Here is a 22,659-nt window from a genome sequence, read left to right on the forward strand (position 1 = left end):
GGGAGGGAAGGGAGGACCACACCTAGGCAGCGGGGGGCATTTAAAGTCCTTTCAAAAAACAGCCAACATGTCTTATCAGACTGCTCTTCTGGTTCCAGATCCTCAGCCTCTATCCTCTCTCAGGATGAGCCCCACACTGCTGCTTTGGCTTTTTTCATACTGTTTTGTTTTTTTCCACTAGTGCAGCTAGGACACTCAGAGAGCAATAAAAATAGCCACTATTTTCCTGTTTACACTGTAGATCTAGCCATTGACATCTTACTTGTTACACTGTAAAAATATAAAATAAGACATTGATTTACAACCCTGGCCTAGCACAAGCATCCCAAGCCACACGAGATGCCTCGCTAGGCAGATGGCTCTGCCTACACCGCCACCAACCTTCTCCGAACACAGCTGCTGCCCGAGCTCAGCCGCTTCCTGTCATCTGGCTGGAGAGCAGCCAACGTCAGCTTTGAGAGCTCCCCAACCATGGCAAGGTAGTTATAAAAGTTATTTTTATAAAGGCTGCTGAAGGTGGAATACAGCTCTCCATCAGGCTTAATAAGCAACAGTCTTCCCCGCTTCCCCTTTTTCCTTGAACCTCCCAGAGCAGAGGAAGCTGTTTGGGTCACACACCGGGGTCTGGTCTGGGCTAGGGAGCTCTCACCCAACGCACCGCCTTTCCTCCCAAACCGCCCGCTTCTCTTGCGGAATATCTGCTTTTAGAAGTGGAGTTCTCCTCTAATTACTATGATTGTGAAAAATAAATTTAGAAAAACATGACTCAAGCACAACCAGCGCAGGAGTGCCAGCCAGGGTTTTCAGACTTTTCAGAGAGGTTGAAGAGCAGATGAGAGGAAAAACAGCTCAGTCTGAGCTCGTGGTGTCTTCCACCAGGCACCAAGGATGCTGTTTTACACTTCAGCATCTCCGACTGATTCACTGCTGTTCAGAATGTATTAAAATATGGTGGGGTAGGAGGGAGCTTATTTTGGTAACACAGATGTGTTACACCACCATTTCATTAAGCCTCGCCATCCCCCAGCATGAATGAGCCAACAAGTACTGTGATTTTGAAGCCAAGCCAAAGAGAAGCTCTGAAATGCCAGTGAATTTCACCCAAAGAGAAACAGGATCACACCAGTCCCAACTACGATGCAACAACCGATGCAGAGCATGGTCTCCCCCAGCAGCTTTCTTCTGCTTCCAACCTGGTATCTACAAAGCAGAGCTGCTGCACAGAGAGCAGCTCTCAAAGCAAACGATCAAAGGTCTTCTTGCCCAGCAAGCCACAAAGTGGTTTCATACCGTAACCCTGCACCAAGGCCAAGTACTGAGCTGTTGCAACTCTGTCTTTACTTTGAGGAGAGCTGAGGATGTGCAGAGGGACACAGACCCAGGCAGGATTAGAGCCTAACGGCCTGGGCAGAGTCACGACTGCCGTGTGCCCAGCTCCCAAGGGTGCTCAGAGGCTACGACCGCGATCAGCCGGGGCAGAAGCAGGGCGCAGAGCAGGAGAGGGAGCTGCCCGCGAGAACAGCTCTCCCTGCCGCAGCCCCAGAGCAGCTTCGCGCTGAGGATGATGTGGCTGAGAACTGCCAACAGTGGGGACTCCTGCCCAGGCAAGTCCCAGAAGCAGCAGCTTTTCAGAGGGTTTTTCCTCCCTTCTTGTTCGCTTTCCTGCACAAGGCTCTCTTTCCCCAGCGCTGATGGCAACTTCTTAGGGAAACACTCTTTCACTGGCTACACCAAGCGTCAAGACCCACTATATACAGTAGGCCTGTACATAGAAGATTGATGAGTTGTTCAGCTATTTGGGAACAGGATTTGTCTGTTCCAGAATAGAGGCTGAACCCAAGGAGTTCACACCAGACTTGCACTGAGCAGCCTGCACAGCAGCGTAAGGTTTTGAAAGATTAACCCGTGCAGCATGGATCCTCACATGCAGAGCGGACATGGCCAATGACAGTTTGCTACTTTCATTTCCAAATTCCACTATTTAATAAAAACAGCTACAGAGAGGGCTTGAGCAGCTAGGCCAGAGCACAACACAAGCCAGAAGCAGTGCGAGGGACAGAAGTTAGCGATGTTTACACCAGAGGAACTAGTTCAAAGCAAGATGACTTTAAAAACAATACAGCAGCAAAAGGAACACTTTCTCCATATAGTTTTAAAATTATTTTCTCCTTGTATCGCCAGTGGCATCCCCCTCCCACTGGAGCCAGACAACCACTCCCTAAGACGAAGGGCTGGAGTTCTGGAAGGATTGATACGCACAGTGGTCCGACACTGGCACTCTGCATGAACCAACATTCAAACCTGTATTTTGACATGAAGAAGCACCTAGAAATCCAAGAGCTAAGAGAAGCCCTAAAGAAGGCTGCCTAAAGCTACAAAAACCTCAAAATTGGGGGGGGGGGGGGGAAGAGAAAGAAAAAAGAAAATCTTCAAGCCACAGACACAGTGGCTCCAACAGCCCTTTGCCTGGCAAACCCTGCCCACACGCATAAACTTAGACTTCTGGCACGAGGCAAGAGATGTCCAAACTTTGTGCACCTTGCAAACAGAGCATTACCAGTATACACAGGTGATCTCAGCATCTTGACCACACACCCGTGGCAGCACAGAGGCCTGAGTGACCCTCTGGCCTCAGACCACTGAAGTTAACAGAGGCGGCAAAGCCTAATTTGACATTAGTTTCTATTGCACTAGAAGCTGGTTTCACTCCACCTACCACCAGACAACTGATTTAGGAATGGTGTCAGCCTAACCTCCTGGTATAGTCCAAAGGCACATCCAGAAGGGGACAAAAATCTCAGATGGGATAAACTGCCTACACTGGAGAGACCACTCATACGACAACAAAAGAAATCTTCACAGTTATGATCCCCCCATTAAAGGAGATGGAGCCTGGCCATAGTTTCTAACTAGACTAGACCATTTTGGAAGGGAGAAGAAACGATGAGACAGATGCAGACACTCACTGAACTCTCTGGGTAAATTGTACATACAGCTAATCTTTTTGCCAGTAACGGAGCACACACCCAGGAGCACGGCTGCACTCCCCACTCGGCACAGCTGTGGCCTGCTGGCTGCTGTAAAGGTTAGCTGCCTCCTATCTTCATGCCTTTTAGGGGAGATGTATTTATTTATTTTAATCACTTGTCTTTCATATTGCATTTGTAGCCACTCAAATATTTTGAGTGAAAACTTCACAGAAAAACCTCTTCCCTCTTTAAATGGAGCAAATGTACAATCAGAAGCAAGAAAACACAACAGGGGAAAAATAAAGGAACATTTGTACATCAGCACTATATTTAGATACTGCTTTACCAGGACTTTTAGAGAAACTTGGAAGATGTGTTGTGTTGATGCTTGGTCCAGCCTTAAAAAGCTTTAAGCAATTTGCCACAGCCCTGAAATAGAAGTTGTGACGTTTTCGGCTGCAAGCTGCACAGAGCAGATACTGTTCACCAGCACAGTAACTGTTCTCTACACAACCTCTGCGCGCAGCTACGTTTCCTGGATTCAGGCTTCATTTTTATTTGCAGTGGCATTTTTCAACAGCAGCCACGCTGTCTGACAGACTCAGGCACTTTAACAGGCTTCAGATAACTGAAGAATTGGTGGGACAAGAGAAGATTCCTGTAGATAGCAGAAAGACTATAAATACTACCTGTGAGTCCCTGTGTGGGACTGCTTACCTGCCAAGCACGGTACCCGTTCACATAAAATGAAAAGCTGATCCCCACCCCAAAGAGGTGGACTTGGCCAGAATGGGACACAGACGAAAATTTTAACCTAAAACTCATTTTACCTCCTCAGAGTGGGGCATAGCACATTACAGATCTAACGCAGTTCACGAAACGCACCCACTCAGCACTGCGGGCACACTGGCAGCTCCAAAAGCTGCATGTGGCAAAGGAAATCCTGGTGCGAACACCACTGCCACGAGACAACAACAAACTCTTCCAGAGCCTCCCTTTCTATCCCAGATTCACATTTCTTTTCCCCAAAAATGTAAAAATAATTAGAAAAGGAAGGTAGGTAGTATGGGAAGGTGAATTAAAATCCACCTACTGCTACAAGACATGCAGTTGAATTTTTGGGACCACACTGGTACCTTGCAAGTCCAAACAATTCCTGAAAATAAAGCTTAGACCCAAGCTACTTCATCAAATTTTAGCCAAGAGTCCTGGCCTAGGAGCTTTTGATCAAAAGAGCGTAGACCATAAAAACAGCAGGTGTCAAAGATGCTACAGAGGACATCAAGTAGAAAAGGAGGAAAAACAGGCAAATATCCTTGGGCATTTTTTTCCTCTTAATAATTGCAACCCTTTAAATTGTTAGTTTCAAGCCAGCGACCACCAGCAGCTAGACACGGAGGGAGCGACAGAAAGTGGAACGTTGCTCTTCTATCCTAAAGCAGAAGTGGGCTGGAGCTCAGTACCAACGGATCATTTTGTAAAGGACAAGCTGTCTTTTAACAGCTGCCTGGTGGAGGTGAAAAAGTATGGAATAGCCTAGTTTTTGTTTATGAGTTTGTTTTTAACAGATGGGGATAAGAAGAGAAGGGAAACAAAACAACCATAGCTTCTTCCTTTTGCGTGTTACTTTGAAAATGTAACAGCCAAGAAAAATCTTCAAGGCTTCATAAAAACCTGCACTGATGATCTACAAATCTTAACGTGAGGCTTTCATGAAAGCGGAATTTGCTGAGCAAGGCGAGAACTTCCTAGGTGAAGCCAGAGGACCCCGTGCCCACCAACTACGTCTCAAAGACGAAAGCACTCAATCCTCAGTTTGGGTCAAGCAGACGCGGTTTAGGTGCAACAGGAGCACGAGCAACCACACTCTGCCCAGTCCTACTGCAAGGCTAGTTACACTTTCCCCCCTGGCTATGGTCAGCACCTGATGTTGGCAAATAGGAGAGGGAATAAAGAGAAAGAAACGAGCAGCTGACCCTTGTCAAAGAGCAGCAGTACGACAACCACAAGCTGAACGTGAACCAAAGGACTTGGCTGCCCAGCCTCAGTGATGGAGAGTCACTACAGGACCTTATAGCTGGGCCCCTCTTCCAAAGCCCGCAGATTTAACCTTAAGAGTGTGTTTAATCTTTAGGCATATGCACAGGAGCTAAGGAAGTCACAGGGACAAAGGCTGTAGGAGTCTCGGGAGCTGAAGTGCACACATAAGGGACTCTGAAAAGATAACCACAAAGTACTCCTGCTATTGCTGTTTCTTGGTTACGAGGATGTGAGCACAACGTGCGAGACTCCATCCACGGCTGCCTCCGTCCCACCAGGAGGACGAGCACTGATAAGTCTGCAGAGAACCGCAGCCACGACTCCTTTTCTGTAACCGCTTCTTGGAAACCAAGTTCCCCATGGGACCTGGCAAAAGGCCAGGGGTGAAATGCAAAATTTAGTAACAGCAGAATCTGCAGCAAGGCAGTCTCCCAGCATACAGACTTTTCTAAAGGGATTACTGGCTATCAGCCGCTCTCGGAAGGGGCTGCGTACATGAGGCTGGCACCTCTCCCAGGAGAAGGTGTCGGGGACGACATGGACGCTTGGTAGCAGAGGCACAACAACCCAGCATGTGCTCACTATGAATTAACCCCCTTGGAGGAACAGGGGAGAGCAGTTACTGCAGCAGGGCGCTCATCAGATGACAGCACTAACTCTACAACTACTAGCTGTGCACCAAACAGTGCTTAAACCAGAGCACCCCTTAAGCACCAGAGATCAGGCCTCCTCCTCCACTCCAGGGCACATAAACAGCACAAATGGAGCCAGGGTTTGCTGCAGCCTGCCACGTATCTTGGCATCCCCATGAGCTAGTTTCACAAGGGCATCATTGGGAGAGGCCATTTCTCACCAGGTGCATGTAAAATGCCAGCAGACACCACTGGCACGCGAGAGCGCAGGGAACTGTGCTGGGCTTTACCCCGGGGAATGTGGAGAGAGACGTGCACTGCAAGGCATTAAGAAAGCCTGTGCATTCAGAGGACAGGTGCTTAAACCCCACCTCTCCAGCCAAAACTTGCAATGATCAACCTACACAATATTCAGCTGCCATCAGGGCATACAGTTTCTTATCCAAACCCAGACTCGCCTTTCAGGAATATAAGCAGTCCAGAATCAAAATATCCCCTCTCCCAATACAGACGTTTACTCTCTAATCTGCCTCTGGACCAGGACAGGCTTACCTCTGCTCATTGCTTCTCACGGACCAGAACGTAAAGCTTCTTTTTGCCTGTTATCCTCCGAGAATCTTAGACTTTTCCTGCCTAGCCCACAAAGCCTGCCAAAGAGCCAAGACTAGAAACATTTTTGGTATCTGAATATTCCTGACTCACTGTCCCAAGCACTGTCTGAAGACAAGCAGAACGCGGCACCCTACGGTTGCACAGAGGTCAGGATGCATGGCCTGCAATGCAGCAGGTTGCCCAACGCAGCTCTGTAACGAACTTGGAAGAGGACGCATCCAGTAAAGCCTCTCACCTCCCTGGAAACTTGTCAATGATCCTCTTCGCCTACTGAACGCCAACCATATGTTACTGGGACCCTGAGGAGGCAACACCGCGAGCCATGTACCCAGCCCGCCACATCTGGAGGCCTGCAGACAACGGGAGGCCAAGGCTGCACTGCGTGCCAGGAGACTTCAGGCACCATGCAATCAGCTCAGCTAGTTTTGTGGTTTAGTGCTTTGCCTCAAAACACCACGTTCCCCTTTTGAACCTACCAAAACCAGCTCAACTAACGGGCCCAAATGCTGCATATAAAATATATGTTTAAGGGAAGAGAAAAGGGGAAAAGAAAATAAGAGCTGTGAATAGAATTCTTTATGTCAGGAGCTAGTCCCCATCTGGTTGCTGGGCATCTCCCTCTCCACTGCCCATGGTCACAGAGTTCAATAAAAGGGAAGGAGAGAATCACCTTGGACAAGCCCCTCCTGATTAGCTGCTGCTTTAAATGGTAAGAGTTTCTCATTTATTTTCACCATGTGTAATAGAAAACTATCATAACCCATTACCACAGCTACTTATTTTATATATTGAATTACTTACAACACAACAACAGGGCTGGCTCAGTGTTCCCAGTGCTAATTTCTCCCTGTTCTCATGCTGGATATGAGAAGTATTTTATATATAATGGCGTCCAAAGACAAAAAAACTCTTCAATTCTTTAAACAGCTGACTGATGAGAGTGATCCTGCAGAACAAGGCTCTCCACCAGTGAGAAGAGGAGCTCCTGCACGAAAAAAAAGCGGTATTTCTTGGGATGCCATCACTTTTCAGAACTGGAGCACAGACATCCTGCACTCCTGTGCAGAAGAAACAGAAGAAAAGATAGGTTTGCAATACTAGCCACAACAGCAGCTGCTATAAACAGATACCCACGAAACAACCTTTTTCTGCACAAGACAAACAAGCCAAATACATTCCGAATGCTGCTTCAGTATTCCCTCCAAAGCGTCACGAATCCCTAGCTACAGAGTCTTTTACTGCATTGGAGCAATTGAAACCTTTTTGCCTACTTACACGAGGAACACTTCTAACGTCAGCTGCATAATAGATTATACAGGGCTGTGAGTTAATGCCTCTTGTAGCAATAGTTGATGCCTAGCTCATCAGCTGGACGATCCTGTTAACATGAGAGTAATATTAAAATTCCACCACAAAGGCTAAAACTATCATGGAAATAGCTCAGCGCAGAGCAAGCTAGGAGTGCAAATTAGCAGGACTGATGCTTAGCTTAGGTGAGCTTCACTCTGCAAGGGAAGGGACAAAAATTCAAACTGAGGAGAAAAAGAGTGGAGCAGCTGGCCACAGACAGAGGATGCGATCCAAGACACGGGATGGCAAAGAGGAGGTGGCTTCTCGGAGAAGGACAGCTGGCCAAGCGAAGTCCTGGCATGCAGGAAATCCAAGGCAGGAAGCACTTTCCAGGCCCCCAGGACTGCTGGAAATGAGGAGTATTCCAGCCACCTAAACTCAATTGCTTATAACACTATACAGCTCTCTGACCACAGCCAGACTGCTTTGGAAACGAGCAAAACCTACCACTACTTCCCAGCATCACCAGGGCAGTTTGTCACTAGTCAGAATGGGGCACAAACTTGTAGTGCTCTGTATCTTGCACACCTACAGAGCCCAGCTCAAAAAACTAACAGCCAGTGAGTCACAGCAAACACTGGAAAAGTCACTAGGAAACACCACGGTGCCCCACCAGCAAACCTTGCAAAGGGATACTTAGATAATAAATGGCAAAATCCCTCTGTGCATCTAATGCCTTGTTGTTAAACGATCTGGGACAGCAATTCCTCTCATGGAACAGAGATGAGCCCAGTATTCTGGAAATGTGGTTGTCCAAAAATCCACATTTTTCATTCCTTTTGATCTAACATATATAGAGAGGTGCCAAATTTATTTTCATGTTCTATACTATCAGGACATGGGACAGAAAGACAACAGCTAGAGAGATGAGGGTATTTTGTTCAGCAAAGGAACAGTTCAGAGTCTAGCAAGAAGCAGAATAGTAGGCTGCAATACCTTGATTTCCTCCTTTTTAAAATTGAGATAATATCTTCTTATACTCAGAACTTTAGAGTATCTGAAGTAAAGATTCACGAGATATTTTGCGATCTTTGGGCCAAGTCAGTTATTACAGAAACATTAACTCAACTTCTCTCAGGTTGGCTACTTACAGAAGTTATGCACACAATAAATCAGCTTCCACAGAGGAGAGGGTTTGGTAAGCAAATTAGGGTAATTAACCTAGCAAAGGACTGAATTATTTAATTGCAAAGAGAGGAAAGTCCAAAACATCATTCAGAAACAGATTTCTGAGAAAAGGAAAATCAGACACCTCCAGATTATTATAGTAATGAGCATAGCACACTGCTATACACAACAGCAGAATTTCAGAATTACATAAAACCACGATCCTCCCAAAAATCTTACATACGCTTCCATCATCACCAAGCCATAATGCAGTATTTTGCAATCAAGCTCTTACTGATGCCATAATTTACCCTCTCTTACCTATCTTACTACCATCCTTCACCCTACGTCTGTGCCAAGTAAAAAAAACAAAACACACACACACACACACAAAAAAAAAAATCCCACCAAAACCCCACACACAAAGCTCGTGCAAGGGCCTGGAGAGGAAACTGCAGCAGTCACACAAATCCGTAACGCTTATGGTTTCCCCCTGCACACTCCGTTCAGCTGTGATATGTGGATGCCCATCACAGCAGCTGCGAAAGGCTGCGAAAGGCATAGCTACTCACTATCTCCTTGAACTCTTAACACATCATTATTTTGAGAGATTACAGGTAGGAAGGTCACTGCATGAGGGTGTCCCTCTTTCTCACACATCCTCCATTTCTCTTGCAGTCCTGCTGTGCCATACACCACCAGCTATCACAGCCGCTGGCAAGGGCACTGCAACAGGAGGGAGCTTAACGGGCAGGACTAGTGCCAGCTCCTGCATACACCCCCCGACTCCGCCGGCTAGGCATGCTTCTACAGAATGACACGTAAATAAAGGAAATGGAAAAAAAAAAAAAGCTGTAGGCAGATGCTCCCTGACCCCCGGCCATAGCACCAGACTGCTGATTCGGCCCCAGCAGCCGCTGCCGCCCCGGGAACCCCGCGGCCGTGGGGGCACCGCGGCCGGGTCGCCCCCATTCCTCTGCGGACCACAAATACAGCTCAAGCCACTTGACACCGATCCCAATTACTTGGTGTCTTTTTTGTTTTCTCCAATCAATCACTCCCGCTAAGTCAAATTCTGGGTTTTCCTGTTGTTAAGAGCTGGGATTTGCTGCGGCAGCCCGGCTTCCTCCAGGACACATGGGAGGAGAGATAAGCCCTCCCTTTCAGGCAGTGCTGACTGCAGATAAGCGCAGCGGCTTTATTATTTTCCACCTGGTCCCTACCAGCAACACAAGCATGGATAATCTGAAAGCTTGATAGAGGCTGAGGAGTGGAGGAAACAAAAGCTTCTTCAGCAAGTCTCAGCTCACTAGCGAGGTTTAAGCAACAGGACTCTTATTTTAGGCTCAGGAAGTAACCAAATCTTGTAATTCTGCAGGAAAGAAAATTAGTTCTCCTCCCTAGGAAAGCTGAGAGCAAACAGCTGAAGCGCATGGCCACTCTCTGCAGAGCAACAAGTACTGGCAAAGCATTTTAAGCCAGCCTGTGGCCACAGTAATTCCCTTTAACCTGAAGCAATCTGAAGATCCCAGTCAAACAGATGAGGAGGCTTTGCCATCTCGTTCCTTGCCGGGAGGCACAGGTAGCAACCCTTAAAAGTGCCAAAGGAGGGGAGGGGGGAAAGAGAGGGAGAAAAGGTGAGAGAAGAAGTCAGATTTTAAAATATGCTGTAGTTCCAGCTCTTCAACAAATGCCAGGAAATTCCGGAGTCCTGCCTCTTATTTTGTCCCAAAACACAATAGTATGATTTAAGAAGGGCGTGTGAAAAGTTAGCTGTTTGGTGCACCTTACTGCATATACCATGGCCCCCAGGCAGATAAACTGCACTCCAAACAGCATGGCAGCCTAAATTCTTGATTTTTTTTTATCACCTCAAGTTATATTCAAACAGGTGCAATTTTTAAATTTGTCTTTGTTTTATTTTCTGTCCATGTCACCCTCTAGATCCTGCTAGAGAAAAGCTTCTTTCTTGGAATAAAAGAACGAGCATTTTGAGAAACACACAAGCAGATTAGCCGAATGCCTAAACCCATGTCAGCAACTGTGCTTCTCATTTAGGCTCATGTGTTACATTCTCCAGTGCTTTTAAGTTTATTGCCACATTCCTAGAGACAGCTATCAGCACGGCAATTGCCATAACAAAACCAGAGATCCATCTTTAGACTTAGGATGAAAAAGTCTCAGAAAGGAGATACAAGAAGCCATACCAGCACTATCAAACATTTGGAAATTCTTAGTCAAACAGCTGAGACAATGTTTCCGCACTAGGAGAATGTGCTCCGCTCATCAAAATGCCGCCTAGCATTTTAGGTGGATATCGCATTCCTCTATGCCGCCACTTCCAACTTGGTTTCTGCTGCTAAACCGAGTCCTATGTGGATGCTCCTCAGCACTGACCGACGGCAGACAGTCCAGAGTGCAGAGGCATTTCTAAGCTGGACCCCTGAGCTGAACCGTACACATAACGCACGGAAATACTTACAGCAGGCTTGAAAATTTACAGGTGTGGTCTCTCCCTTAGAAATAGTGTTTCTTCCTCATAAACAGGGCCAGGACAAAGAAATACTGAAAACTGTTACCATAAATAAATAAATAAATAAATGAGAGAGAGAGAGATCAATCAATTCTTGCAATTCATTTGAGAAAGTTCTTTTTACTGAAGCCACTGGGACTTTGTGTCCAAACATACGGCTAGAAGAAACCCTGAGGAGTTCAGCTACTCCAATGCATGCGCTCCTTAAGAAACAACTCATTTGCAAGATAATCCTATTTAAAACACAACAAAAACAATGCTGCAGAAATACGCACACACAAACCACGATGCCCTCAGTATGTGCAAGCAGGCCCAGTTAGGATCTGCAGATCATTTCACCTAATTAGATTCTTTGGAATGTTTCTATAAAATACAGCATTTAAATAAGCAAATCTAAATATTTTGTTTAATGAAAGCCCTCTAACAGTGTCATACAAAACTGCCTGTCAATTTAGAAAAAAAAAAAAGAAAAGGCTATTTTAAATAAAATAGAGTGAAGAAACAGCCATAATTAAAATAAGCAGGGAAATAGCCTTCAGTGCAGAAAAGGAGTAACCCTGGGGCAAGCCATTGAAAGCTGGTTTAGATTTGACGAGCTACACAGTATGCGCAGGGGCTGTACATTGTGTGCGGCACACACAGATAAGGAAGACCACACTGCACAAACACCAATGGGTAACCTACACCATGCAATTAAATATTTAGGGAAATCAGGCCCTGCATGAAGCTCTGCAAGAGCCCTTGTCTCTTTACACTGTGACTCTGGAAGAGAAAGTACACATCAGCCTTTGCACAGACTCTGCAGTGAGTAAGGAGAACTTTCACCTTCATGCCAGTTTTTTCATGGGTGGTGGTGACAGAGGAAGATTTTATGCTCCTGGTGACCAAAACATTCCCTACAAGTCTTTCACACTTGGCATGCGGAAAAAAAGTTACGCAGTCCCAAAGACTGGAAGGGTCAGAGCGCTTAGGCTGACCAATCAGATTCGCATTAAATGCACTTGGACAACACTGGATGCCAAAACATCAGCGTGCCAGTGCATCAGAACGTGCCTCTTTCTCTAAATGCAAGTTTTGAAGGAAGGCACATTTTCTACACTTCACAAAAGCGAGGAGGAAAGGCCTTGCAACTCAACTGCAACAAAAATTTTGCACATTGCAATGCAAAAAAAAAAAAAATTTTTTTTTAACCGTACCTTCCAGGGTGTGTTAATGTAAGCACAGCAAATTGCAACATCAGAACTACAGCCTTTATGGCATATGTGAAGGAGAGTGTCTGTCTCGCTTTTAGACCACTATAAAAACAGATTTCCCAGAGAAAGAGCCTCTCAACACTGCTACAGTAAAGCAGCCAAGCGCAGATCCCAACAGCTAACCAAAAGAATGCAGATAAGGATATTATGCACATGCCCAAAACTGGTGTCAGCCATCAGCTTGCATATGTGTTTGTCTGCAATTACAGCTTATTATGGCTGCAGCCATAACACAGTTATTCACCAAATTCTGAACGTATTAGCCTCCTGCAGAGTACAAAGTAGGTTTTTTGCCACCAGAAGAACCAGCTGCCTGAGGACTACTGCTGTGATAAAAACCTGTTTCCCTCCTCACCCCCTTACAGGGAGAGCGTGAGCATCAAGCTGTAGGATGAGGGACAAGCCACGAGCCTGCTCAAGTGACATTAATGGAGCGGGAGGGAGGCACACGGCCGGCTCTGACAAATAATTCCCCCACAGGGGACACAGAGAAGAAAGCATGGATGCCAGTCCGAGCGAAGGTGAATCCTGCCTGATGACAGGTCCACACGTTCACAGACTACATATCATCAAGGATAAAAAGGGCAAACGCTCCACGCTTTATATGCTGCTTCTCTGACACATGGGATTAAGAAATGACGCAAAGATTTCCGCAGCCCTGGTTCTGACCAGGGCAGAGCTACGCTGCCAGAGAGAAGCGCAGACACACAGGGCAGCAGGAGCAGCTCCTGGCAGGAGAGGTGGCAGCTGGCCAGGCCAGGGGGACAGCACGGTGGGAACCAGGCTCTGCCGCACCAGCACGAGGAGTCAGGCCACTTGCTCGCAGGCAAGTCACGTTGCTGAGGCCTCCCGAATGTCAAGTCACTTAATAAATCACCCTTGTCTCATGCTAGTTTTCAGCTTCAGTACGAATATGAAGTATAACCTTGATTAAGCTGTACAATCAGACTGGCAGAGAAACACTACAGCAAAGTAAAATAAAAGATGCAGCTTTTCCATCAAGCTATTCCAGTAATTCCCATTTATAAATCCAGCTTTGCAGCTAAAAGAGGACACACATTCCCATGCAAAGGGTTATCTCCATCTAACCGGTATCCTACGGGAAACGTACTGATTCAGTTGCAACGATTCGGCTTTAAAACTTTCTGGAATCAGACTTAGGTATACTGCGTCAAATTGCAGACCAGCTTTTTTTGAGCAGAGAGGAATTCACCTCTGTTTGCACCGTTTGCCATACATTCACGTGCACAAATCAACGTGCAATGCATGAACAAGAGTTCAGAGCTGGTATTGCAAGGCTCCTCTAGATCACTTAGTTTCATCCAGGTATACCCAGCTATCCAGGTATATTCAAGTACACCAGCCACACAGCTCTGAAGAACTTTCTTTTTCAGGATTTGCAGTTGTACGTGACAGATTTAGATTTTCTAGGTTGTATTACACTTCTAGATACCACAACTCATGCAGAAAATCCAAACTCCCCAACACGGACGTATTGTAGGCAATTTCTGGGCAGGATTTCACTAGTTAAAGCATTAAGAATGTAAAGTGGTTTTCTAAGTGTGGTTACCATCAAACTGAGAGAAAGAAACAAGCCAATGCAAGAACCACCAGATGTTCTGCCAGGTAAAAAGAAACAAAACTAAATTCAACCCAGAAAAATATCACCAGATCTTAAAAGTCATCCTGAGTGGCACTGACTTTGGACGTGCAAAGGTTTTAGAAAATACCGTGCACCAGAGGAAAGTCAGCCATCACTCTGCTCCTGTTGACTAGTAATTTCTTGGCAGATGATGCATGGACCTTATCAGCAAAAATAAATAAATAAATAAATAAAAGAAAATTATTTTCCTTTCCATCTTCAGAGCTTTCAATGGGTGTCTCTCCAAGTAGTAGTTTTCAAGCTTTATAAAACCAAACCATGTTCAAATAAGCTGACTCCCCACCCCCTTAAAACACACCTGGAAAATTCCGTGTCGAACTTCATACCATACTGCACTCCCCCTTCATAGCCCGACCGAGCACGCTCGCTGCCGTACCCAAACGCAAGGGCCAGGGGCGGAAGGCAGCTCTGTTACCCAGGATGATCGTTTCTTCACCCCAGCCTTCACACGCAGAGCTTCTTCGCATCCCTGCCACGATCAAAGACACCACTCTGCCTTCTGTACCTCTCCTCTCTACTTACCACCACCAGCCTATAAATACAGAGGAGCAAAGTTTGCCCTTATGCTCTGATTTACAGCAGAGTCCAAAGGGATCCGAGGGGCTGTCGATCACAGAACCGGACTCGCAGTCCCCAAGATATTTTCTGTCTAGGAGGAAAGAGACTTTGTTGCGTAGAATAATCCACATACAGTGACGTTGTTCAGAACATATAGTTTAAAAAAATATATTTAAAATACATATATATATATATATATATTTCTAGGGTTCCCATGAGAGCTCAGCACTAGCTTCACTCTGACGCCTTTGAAGCTGCTGAAAGTTTACAAGCGAAAGCACCACCGAGACAACGCGCAGAAGAGCAGACTCCCGGACCCCAAGCCCTACCCCTCGACAAACACGGACCCCCTGCTCCGGACATGCACAGAGGTGCTTCTCCTAAAAATCAGTCTACAGTTCCTCCCCCAGCAGATCTGCGTAGCTGGCAGAGGCAGTGCCAGCTCTTCTTGGGGCTGAAGAAAGACTGAAGACAGAGAGGCTTCCTAGGGCACCCGGGGGAGGAGCCCCTCCGGCCGCCCTTGCTGTGGCAAAGATGCAGAAATTCCCTCCATTCCCCAGAATACAGCACCAAAGCATTCATTTTCCAGCCCTCCCCCCCCTCTTTTTTTGAGCACAGCACCTGTAGCAGCAGCTACGTTTCCAAACCGCCGCCGAGCGCTCAGCTGTGCCCCGAAGTGAGCAGACAGGCGGCTTTTGTGCGCTCCCCGCGGGCAGCTGCCGGGGAGAGGCGAGGGGCTGCCGGCGGTGCTCTCCCCGCGCACTCAGGCGAGAGCCCAGCGAGCCGGCGAAAAAGCCCTTGAGCGAGCGGGGGAGGCGACGGGACAAGCGCGCTGATGCCCACGTACTGACGTCCTCTCCTTCCTTTTGGCTTGCAGTTATTTGTTCCAAGGGCTATTTTTTTAAATGCTGGGGGAATTCCAAGTCCACCAAAGGGGGGGGATTAGGGGGGGTGTCAAGCACAATACAGACTTGCCCGTCTGCAGCCCTTCCGGGATAAGGAAAGGAGAAAATCCCTTCTGGGAAAGCATCTTAGCTGGCCGCAGCAACCCGCGCCTCCCGGCAGCCGGCCTTCGGCAGACACAGCCACCGCCAGGCTGGGGAGGGCCGGGTGCCTCGGTGTGCCTCGCCGGCCCGGCACGCTGCCAGGGCACGCGGGCCCTGCCCCGCCGACCCGCGGCCACCGGCGGATGCCGCCACGGGGCGGGTGACAGGCTCCCATACCGCAGGCGACAGGCGGATCAGAGCAAGTGGCAAGGGAAAAGGCCACAGAAAGGGAGCAGCGGCCGAACAGGTGGAAACCGCCTGGGCCGAGCCCGGCTGGAAGCGAAGGCGGCAGGTTAGCGGCGTGGGGGCAGCAGCAAGGCGTGCTAAGCGGCCGGGAAAGGTTCCCTTTTCCCAGGGCCGAGTTCTCCAAGTCCAGGCCAAAACCAGCCCAGGAACCGCAGCAGGACAACAGAAGAAACCATATAACACGCTCGGATAATGTTTACCGATTTATGCAAAGGAAGCGTATGTCTTTTTTGAGGCTTTTCTGCACCTTGCCCTATTTTCCTGTGTTCCCCTCACTAAACCATCCCTATCCCTCTAAAACTCGAGCGAGCACTGAACTTGCAGACGGAGGCATACCACAGGCCTCTCCAGCCCTGGCCCATCCCGCCACTTTCCAGCAGGGCATGGAGTTATATTCTACAGCATAACTCGCTTAATTAACACCAGCTCAGCTCTGACAGCACCTTCTGTTTTCCAGTGCTGTCAGCTGCTCTGCCAGCTGTTTGCTGCGAGCCAAAGGAGCGGCAGGAGCAGCAGCCCGGGCACGCTGCTCTTGGATTAACCGGGGTTACGGGGGGCAAATGCGTGAGCAGCTCCGCTCCCAAGAAGCCAGGAATGGCAGCAGCGCTGCCAGGGGGGGAGGTCTGCAAGAGCTGCCCAGGCAGGACTTCTCAAACTCCCCTAACGTTTACAAAGGGACAACGAGTGGCTGAAACATGTCCCCCCCTAAAAACGTACACGGGCAAATTTCTCTACCGTTGACCTCATTAAAGTTAAGTAAATAGTGCTATAGAGCCGTGCTCCACCAACCTAAGCCATAAGAAAACAGGAAACCAGCAGGCAGGTCCCCAGCTTCTCACCCGCCCTTCTGGTGTCACTTTCTCAGAGCCAAACTCGGCAGCATCCGCATCGTGGTCTGCGCTCAGCGCTACCAGCCGACTTTGCTGAACCCAGCACACCACTTCGTCCACTACCACAGACCCCAGCGGGAACGAAAAGCTTGAAGTACTGATCCATATAACAGCTTTTCTCCTTCTAGCTGCTACAGAGGAGATATCCCACAGCTGCTGGAGCTCCCTTCTCCATACTGATTGGGGGGGGGGGGGGGGGGAAGCATCCAAACCAAAATTAATTGGAATGAGTGAACCCGACCAGAGCTTGGTGGTGGTTTTAGCCATTCCTCATGGGCAGAGCTGCAACAGGCGGAGTTCAGTCACCCCACGGGCAGTGCTGGGCTTCATTTGTTCTCACTTTGCATATGTAAAATTCAGAAATCTTCACCTTCAGCTCACACTGGAAGAAGACAAAAGCACGATGAGGCAAAGCACATCCCCCCTCAAGGGTCCCCATTTCTCCCACTACACCAGGCCAAACTAACAGGATTCAGTTCAGGCCTTCAGGTATCTCAGTGCAGCAGGACTCGGCAGTCAGAGGAGACTCCAAGCTGCCCTCCCCGAGGAAGGCGACCAGCAGAAGCATGCTGTGAAACACTACCTTGTGAAAGAGCTGCGAACTTAGTTTACAACAAGTTCTTGGCAAGAAGGCTTCACCGCTTCAACAGCTACTTGTCTCAGCACCTGCTCTTCACAGCCGGCATAAGAGGAGTCTAGAGTTTACTCATTCTGGCTCTTCATTTTCATTGGCCCTCAAGAATTTCCCACTGAAGACACTCCACCCAACATCCCCGGAAAGCTATGGCACGAAAGGAAGTACAGCGTAAGCCACCTGCACTGGCAGAACCTCTCTCCCTATCTGGCTTCCCTTACCCAGCTTCTGGTCACTTGGAGCCTTCAACCTTTGCAACAGGCAATCTGATGCCTCCTGAAACGCCCCACAGGCAGAGAGGCCTTTGCTGCGCTTATCGTAACTCTTCCTGCCCCTCATCTCCAAACAGTAACTCAGCTGCTGGGCAGCAAAACTGAGTCTCCCCTCTCCTTTTCCACAGTTGAAGTTGATGAACAAGGCTCAGAGGCGGCACAAAATGAAAATAGTAGTCTGAGGCAAGACAGTTCTCACAGAGCAGCCTGCTACTGCTCTTCTTGGCTCTTTCCCTACCCAGATACAGCTAGTGCAGCCATCTCTCCTCTATCTCCTTCTGCTCTCTCAAGGGACTGCAGGATAACACAGAAGCAGTGCTCAGTTCTCACAGCCAGAGAAAGAAACTGAGGGCCTCTGCAGCCTATAAGCAACACACGGATATAAATAGTGTCCCATTCAAAACCCACACCTCTAGTCAAGGCAAGACAAGCGGCCCTGAACTTCTTTCCACGCTGGGCAGATGCTCCCCCACTGCTAGGCCTTTCTTCCCCCACCAGGTGCTCAAGGCGACCCCCTGGTAGCCCCAGAGAATACCAGCTCCTTCTCCTTGCCAAGCCATCAGCTCCTCTGTGGGGCTGCCCCATGAAAGCAGGAGGTCCTTTATTTACAGTTTCTCCTCTCCCTTTCCCACCAGTTATTTTTGAGGGATTATGTTTCCTGTTTTCACTGCTCTGCCTCCATTTGTCATTCATCACGGTCATTAAAGCAGGAGGGAAGCACAGGGGAGCAGACCGACACAAAGCAGACCTTTACGGTTCAGCAAGCAAGGGATTAAATGCCGCCGCTTCTCCTCCTCAGCTTCAGCCTCTCTCACACACGCACTCCAAGATGTTAGGGAAATATGGCTCATCCTCCAGCATATACCCAGATTTTGGCATTTTCTGCAGGTTAGAGATACCAGGATGCATCAGACAGGCAACCTACTCATCCTGGTCTGACAGCTACTTACCCTCCCTTCAGCTGGTCCATTTAGGACCAAGAAAAACTTGCTCCTGAAAACCTCTGCCTATTTCTTGCAGCTACAAATGGTGCCACTAGGATTTTTTGAGACGAAAGTAGAGCAATGCAATCTAGATGCACTTTCTTGTTATGCTGCTGACTTGTGGAGATTCCCTCCCCAGCAACTCAGTACTGGGTGCCCAATTTTCTGACTAGTCCAGTTGGGAAATAAATAGATTACGTACTCCAGAAAACCAAGCTGGCAACAATTTAGAAGGATGCAATCCACAGAACTCTTGCCCTTTCCTTAAACCTTGCTTACACCTTCCTTGGCAGCAGTCCCACAAGCCTCCTTGATGAAAGTTATACTTACTCAGTAGTTTGACCAGCTCTTCTGCAACTACAGAAGTACAGTGATTCACGAGGACAAATAAACACGTAGGGCATCCAAGGTACGGGCAGCAGTACAAGCAGCTTAGAGCAGATAAAGGGTAATTTTACTGTTTGAACACCCTTTCAGGTATTTCAAGCTATTTATGCTCTCCCTCCACACGTTCTTCTTTACTATAGCCTACTCCTGTCAGTCACCTTATACTCTGACATATATTCTATGAAGAATACACAATGAACATTTTAGCAGAAGTCAAGCTAGAAGTGCTCCCTCCCAAGTATGTTAGTCCTCTCCACCAGTTCACAGGCTCCTGTTCACCCGATAGCCCCACCAGGGTTGCGACTGCATCTGCAACCTTCCCCCTTCCTCCCTCCCAGTCACATTGCAGGGCTGCCCCAAGGGTGGTAACACATTGTACCAGCAGCAGATGATGGCCAGGGGACGGAGGGAAAGGAGTAAGAAGAAAATATTAAAAAGCAACATATGGAGAAAGACTGCGCTCAGGGACACAGACTCAGAAGGAATAAAACGTATGTGGTTTTTGAAGACAGCTGAGGGTATGGTGCAGTGATACGGCTGGGCTAGTCTAATGGGTCAGGGTGCGGTCACGACTGCTTTGCAGCAGCAAAACACACACGGAAAGGGTCCTTACTCAGGCATCAGAAAACAATTTGGGGGTTTAACTAGCCTTAAGATGCAGGGGATGATACTGAAGAGGAAACTATCACTTGCGAAACTGAACAGTGGATGGCACATAAGGACAGGAGATGGGGAGAGACTGGAATGGTAAAGAACATGGAGAAGGGAGAAAAACTTCACGAACAAAAACCTTCAAGCACAAAGAGGGAAGTCCAAGCCTTAGATGACTGTAACAGAGGAAGATGCAATTCTCTCTAACAAAGAAGCAGTCCTTCTCTGCAGTCCTCTCTAACAAATTGTGCACTGCAGAGGTCTATCACACTGATGTCCATAACTCATGGCACTCTGACAACTGAAAGTCTGTAACGAATATCAGCTGGTGCACGTGCAGGAGGGCTTACCGCTGCAGGGTCAGGCACAAGGAAGTCAGGAGAGCTGTATATGCGACTGTTCCACCCAGAGGGTATATTCCCTGAGGGCTGGGTACTTCTTTCCCCTTGGAACAGTACCAGCTTATTTCTTGACACTACTGGAGTACTGACTCACCACAAAGGTAAGTTTGGGGAGCTGTTGATTCAGAGCATTAGGAAACTTAAAAGTTTGACGTTTTCCTTAAGAGGTAAAGCAAGAAGAGGGTCCAATAAAAGAGCTCTAGAAAAAATAACAACAGAAAAAGGCAGGTACAGGGAGTATAAAAAGACCCACTAGCCAGTGAAAACCTGAGCGCAACTGTTACTCGGAAGAGGCTGAAAGTCTCCGGGCTTCACTAGCATACTGCACTCGCAGTACAGCTGCATTCCTTTGCCGAGTACGTACACCGACTCCTCTCTCCGTGATCTTACAAGACAACGCTAAGGAGACCTACCTGGAAGGCTTTAAAATTTAGGGGGAGTAGTGTTCTGGCAGGAGCTTACTGGTTAGTAAGTCAATCTGAAACACAAGTGACCTTTGCTGTAAATGCACCTTTCCAAGCAGTGAAAAAACAACATGCAGATCTGCCTTTGGAGAAATGTAAATAAGAAAAGCCGGTTAGTCTGGAAGTCAATCCTGCAGCACAGGAAAACTGGAATTTGTTTAATTCCCGTCTCTTTAATTGTTGCCAGCTAGAGGCTGGTTTGATTCCTGAAGCAAACTCGGTGGCAGAAACAGACTAGACTTCCCTGAAATAGTCTCCTGCCAGGTAATTTTTTTGCTGCAAAGTACCATTCAATTAACACCACTTAAGGCCCAAAAAAGTGTTGTTTGCACTGCAGTAAGCGAACAAAAGCCTGAATCCTGGATTCTGCTGTGCTAGGTGCTGTACAAAAATACAGAGAGAAAGACAAAGACCCAAGAGCTTCATAGTAAGAAGTCTGGTAATGAGACAGACTACTTTATAGCTTCAGTCTATTTACATTCATTACTAATTAAAAAAAATATATATATATAGAGCTCCTTGGTGGGTTACATGAAAGAAGCTGTGGTCACCAGTACAGCTCTTTATCATTCAAGTAGCTGTGGAACAGGCCAACAAAAAGGCAGCAATAATGGGGAGACAAGATGGTTATGTGGATTTAACTAGCTTTGCCCTTTAAGCCCTACCCACTGTAGGGCTCTAGCAGAACTGGTGAAGACAACAACGCTCAAACAATACTTATCCAACCACCACAGACAGAGATGAGCCAGGATAAAGCTTATTTGGCATCTGTGTTGCCACCTCACTTCACAGACGAGAGGTATGTAGTATAGATTGTCGTGCTGGTGAAGTCCTGGAACTGAGAACAGAAGCTCGGGATCTACATCCCAGATTTATCATCCGTAGATGACCTTGGACGCTTTAATCGGAAGCATCCGTACCTTAGTTTCCCTATGTGAACAGGACTTGTGATAGTTTCACTCATCCATATTTCTAAAAACACCTGCAGATCCAAAGACAAAATATAACCCATATCATTATAATAACCCACATCATTATAACAGCACAAAAGAAGATTTGGAAAGAAAAATCTAGTTTTAATAGCACATATCCTTCCTTGTTTGTGCAAAAAATCATAAACGGAGTTTTCTCCTCCTCACACTTTAAACTGATATAGGATGCTTACATGCATTTTTTTAAGCCAGCCTCCAAAATAGTACTTTGTACCATCAGAATGACAAGTTATCCTTTTAAAAGCTGGGCAAATAACTGAACCTGCTCAGAAGTTTCCCATGGACTTTAACATATTTAAAGCTATATTTCATTATATTTAAAACAAAAACAAAACAAAAAGACTCCCAGTGTCTTAAACACCGCTGCTTTCTACAGGCCTGCTTCTCTGAAAAACATTCACCCACCCAGTTTTTGCCTTATCAGGAACCTGCTACATTCCAAAGGGCTGTGCTCAAGGTTGTAATGTTCCTTCCCAGGCATCTTGCTGACTATTTCACTGCCAAATACAGCCCTTTGCAGGATGCACTTGTTTGCAAGAACTCAAAACCTGAGACATTACAACAGGTCTGCACTGTATGCTGACGGGAAGAAGCAGACTGCTGTTTACTTCCATCAAAGGGAAAAAGTGTGTCACTTTGTGTATTTTTAAAACCAAGAATTAATAATTGACATTTGCCTCCATGCGGTCCTTTGATCCCAAAGCAAAACAAGCTAAAGGGATACACAGAGTAACGCAGCTGCCCCTGGGGTGAGCCATCCCACAACGGCACTCTGCACGAGGTGCAGAAGGGAAGAACAGGCAGGAGAAGGCGAGTCTGCCCTTCTCACGAGGAAAGTGCCTCTCCCCAGTCCTTGCAGAGCAACCCGCCTTTCCGAGCGCTACCTGCGACACCCGTGTTGCAGCCATGGTACACACCAGCCTACGGCACGCAGCCTAAGTGCTTTGCTGCTCCTAATATCTCCCTATAAATAGCA

The 22,659-nt window shown here is 47.4% G+C and overlaps 1 protein-coding gene across 2 annotated transcripts in view; it reads right to left on the reverse strand.

Annotated features, from left to right (window-relative positions):
• BCR (BCR activator of RhoGEF and GTPase) overlaps positions 1–22,659 on the reverse strand; it is a 109,311-nt gene that overhangs the window by 68,018 nt on the left and 18,634 nt on the right. The gene's annotated exons all lie outside the window — the stretch shown is intronic.

This window comes from Dromaius novaehollandiae, chromosome 17 (assembly GCF_036370855.1).
Source record: "Dromaius novaehollandiae isolate bDroNov1 chromosome 17, bDroNov1.hap1, whole genome shotgun sequence".
NCBI classification, from domain to species: Eukaryota; Metazoa; Chordata; class Aves; order Casuariiformes; family Dromaiidae; genus Dromaius; species Dromaius novaehollandiae.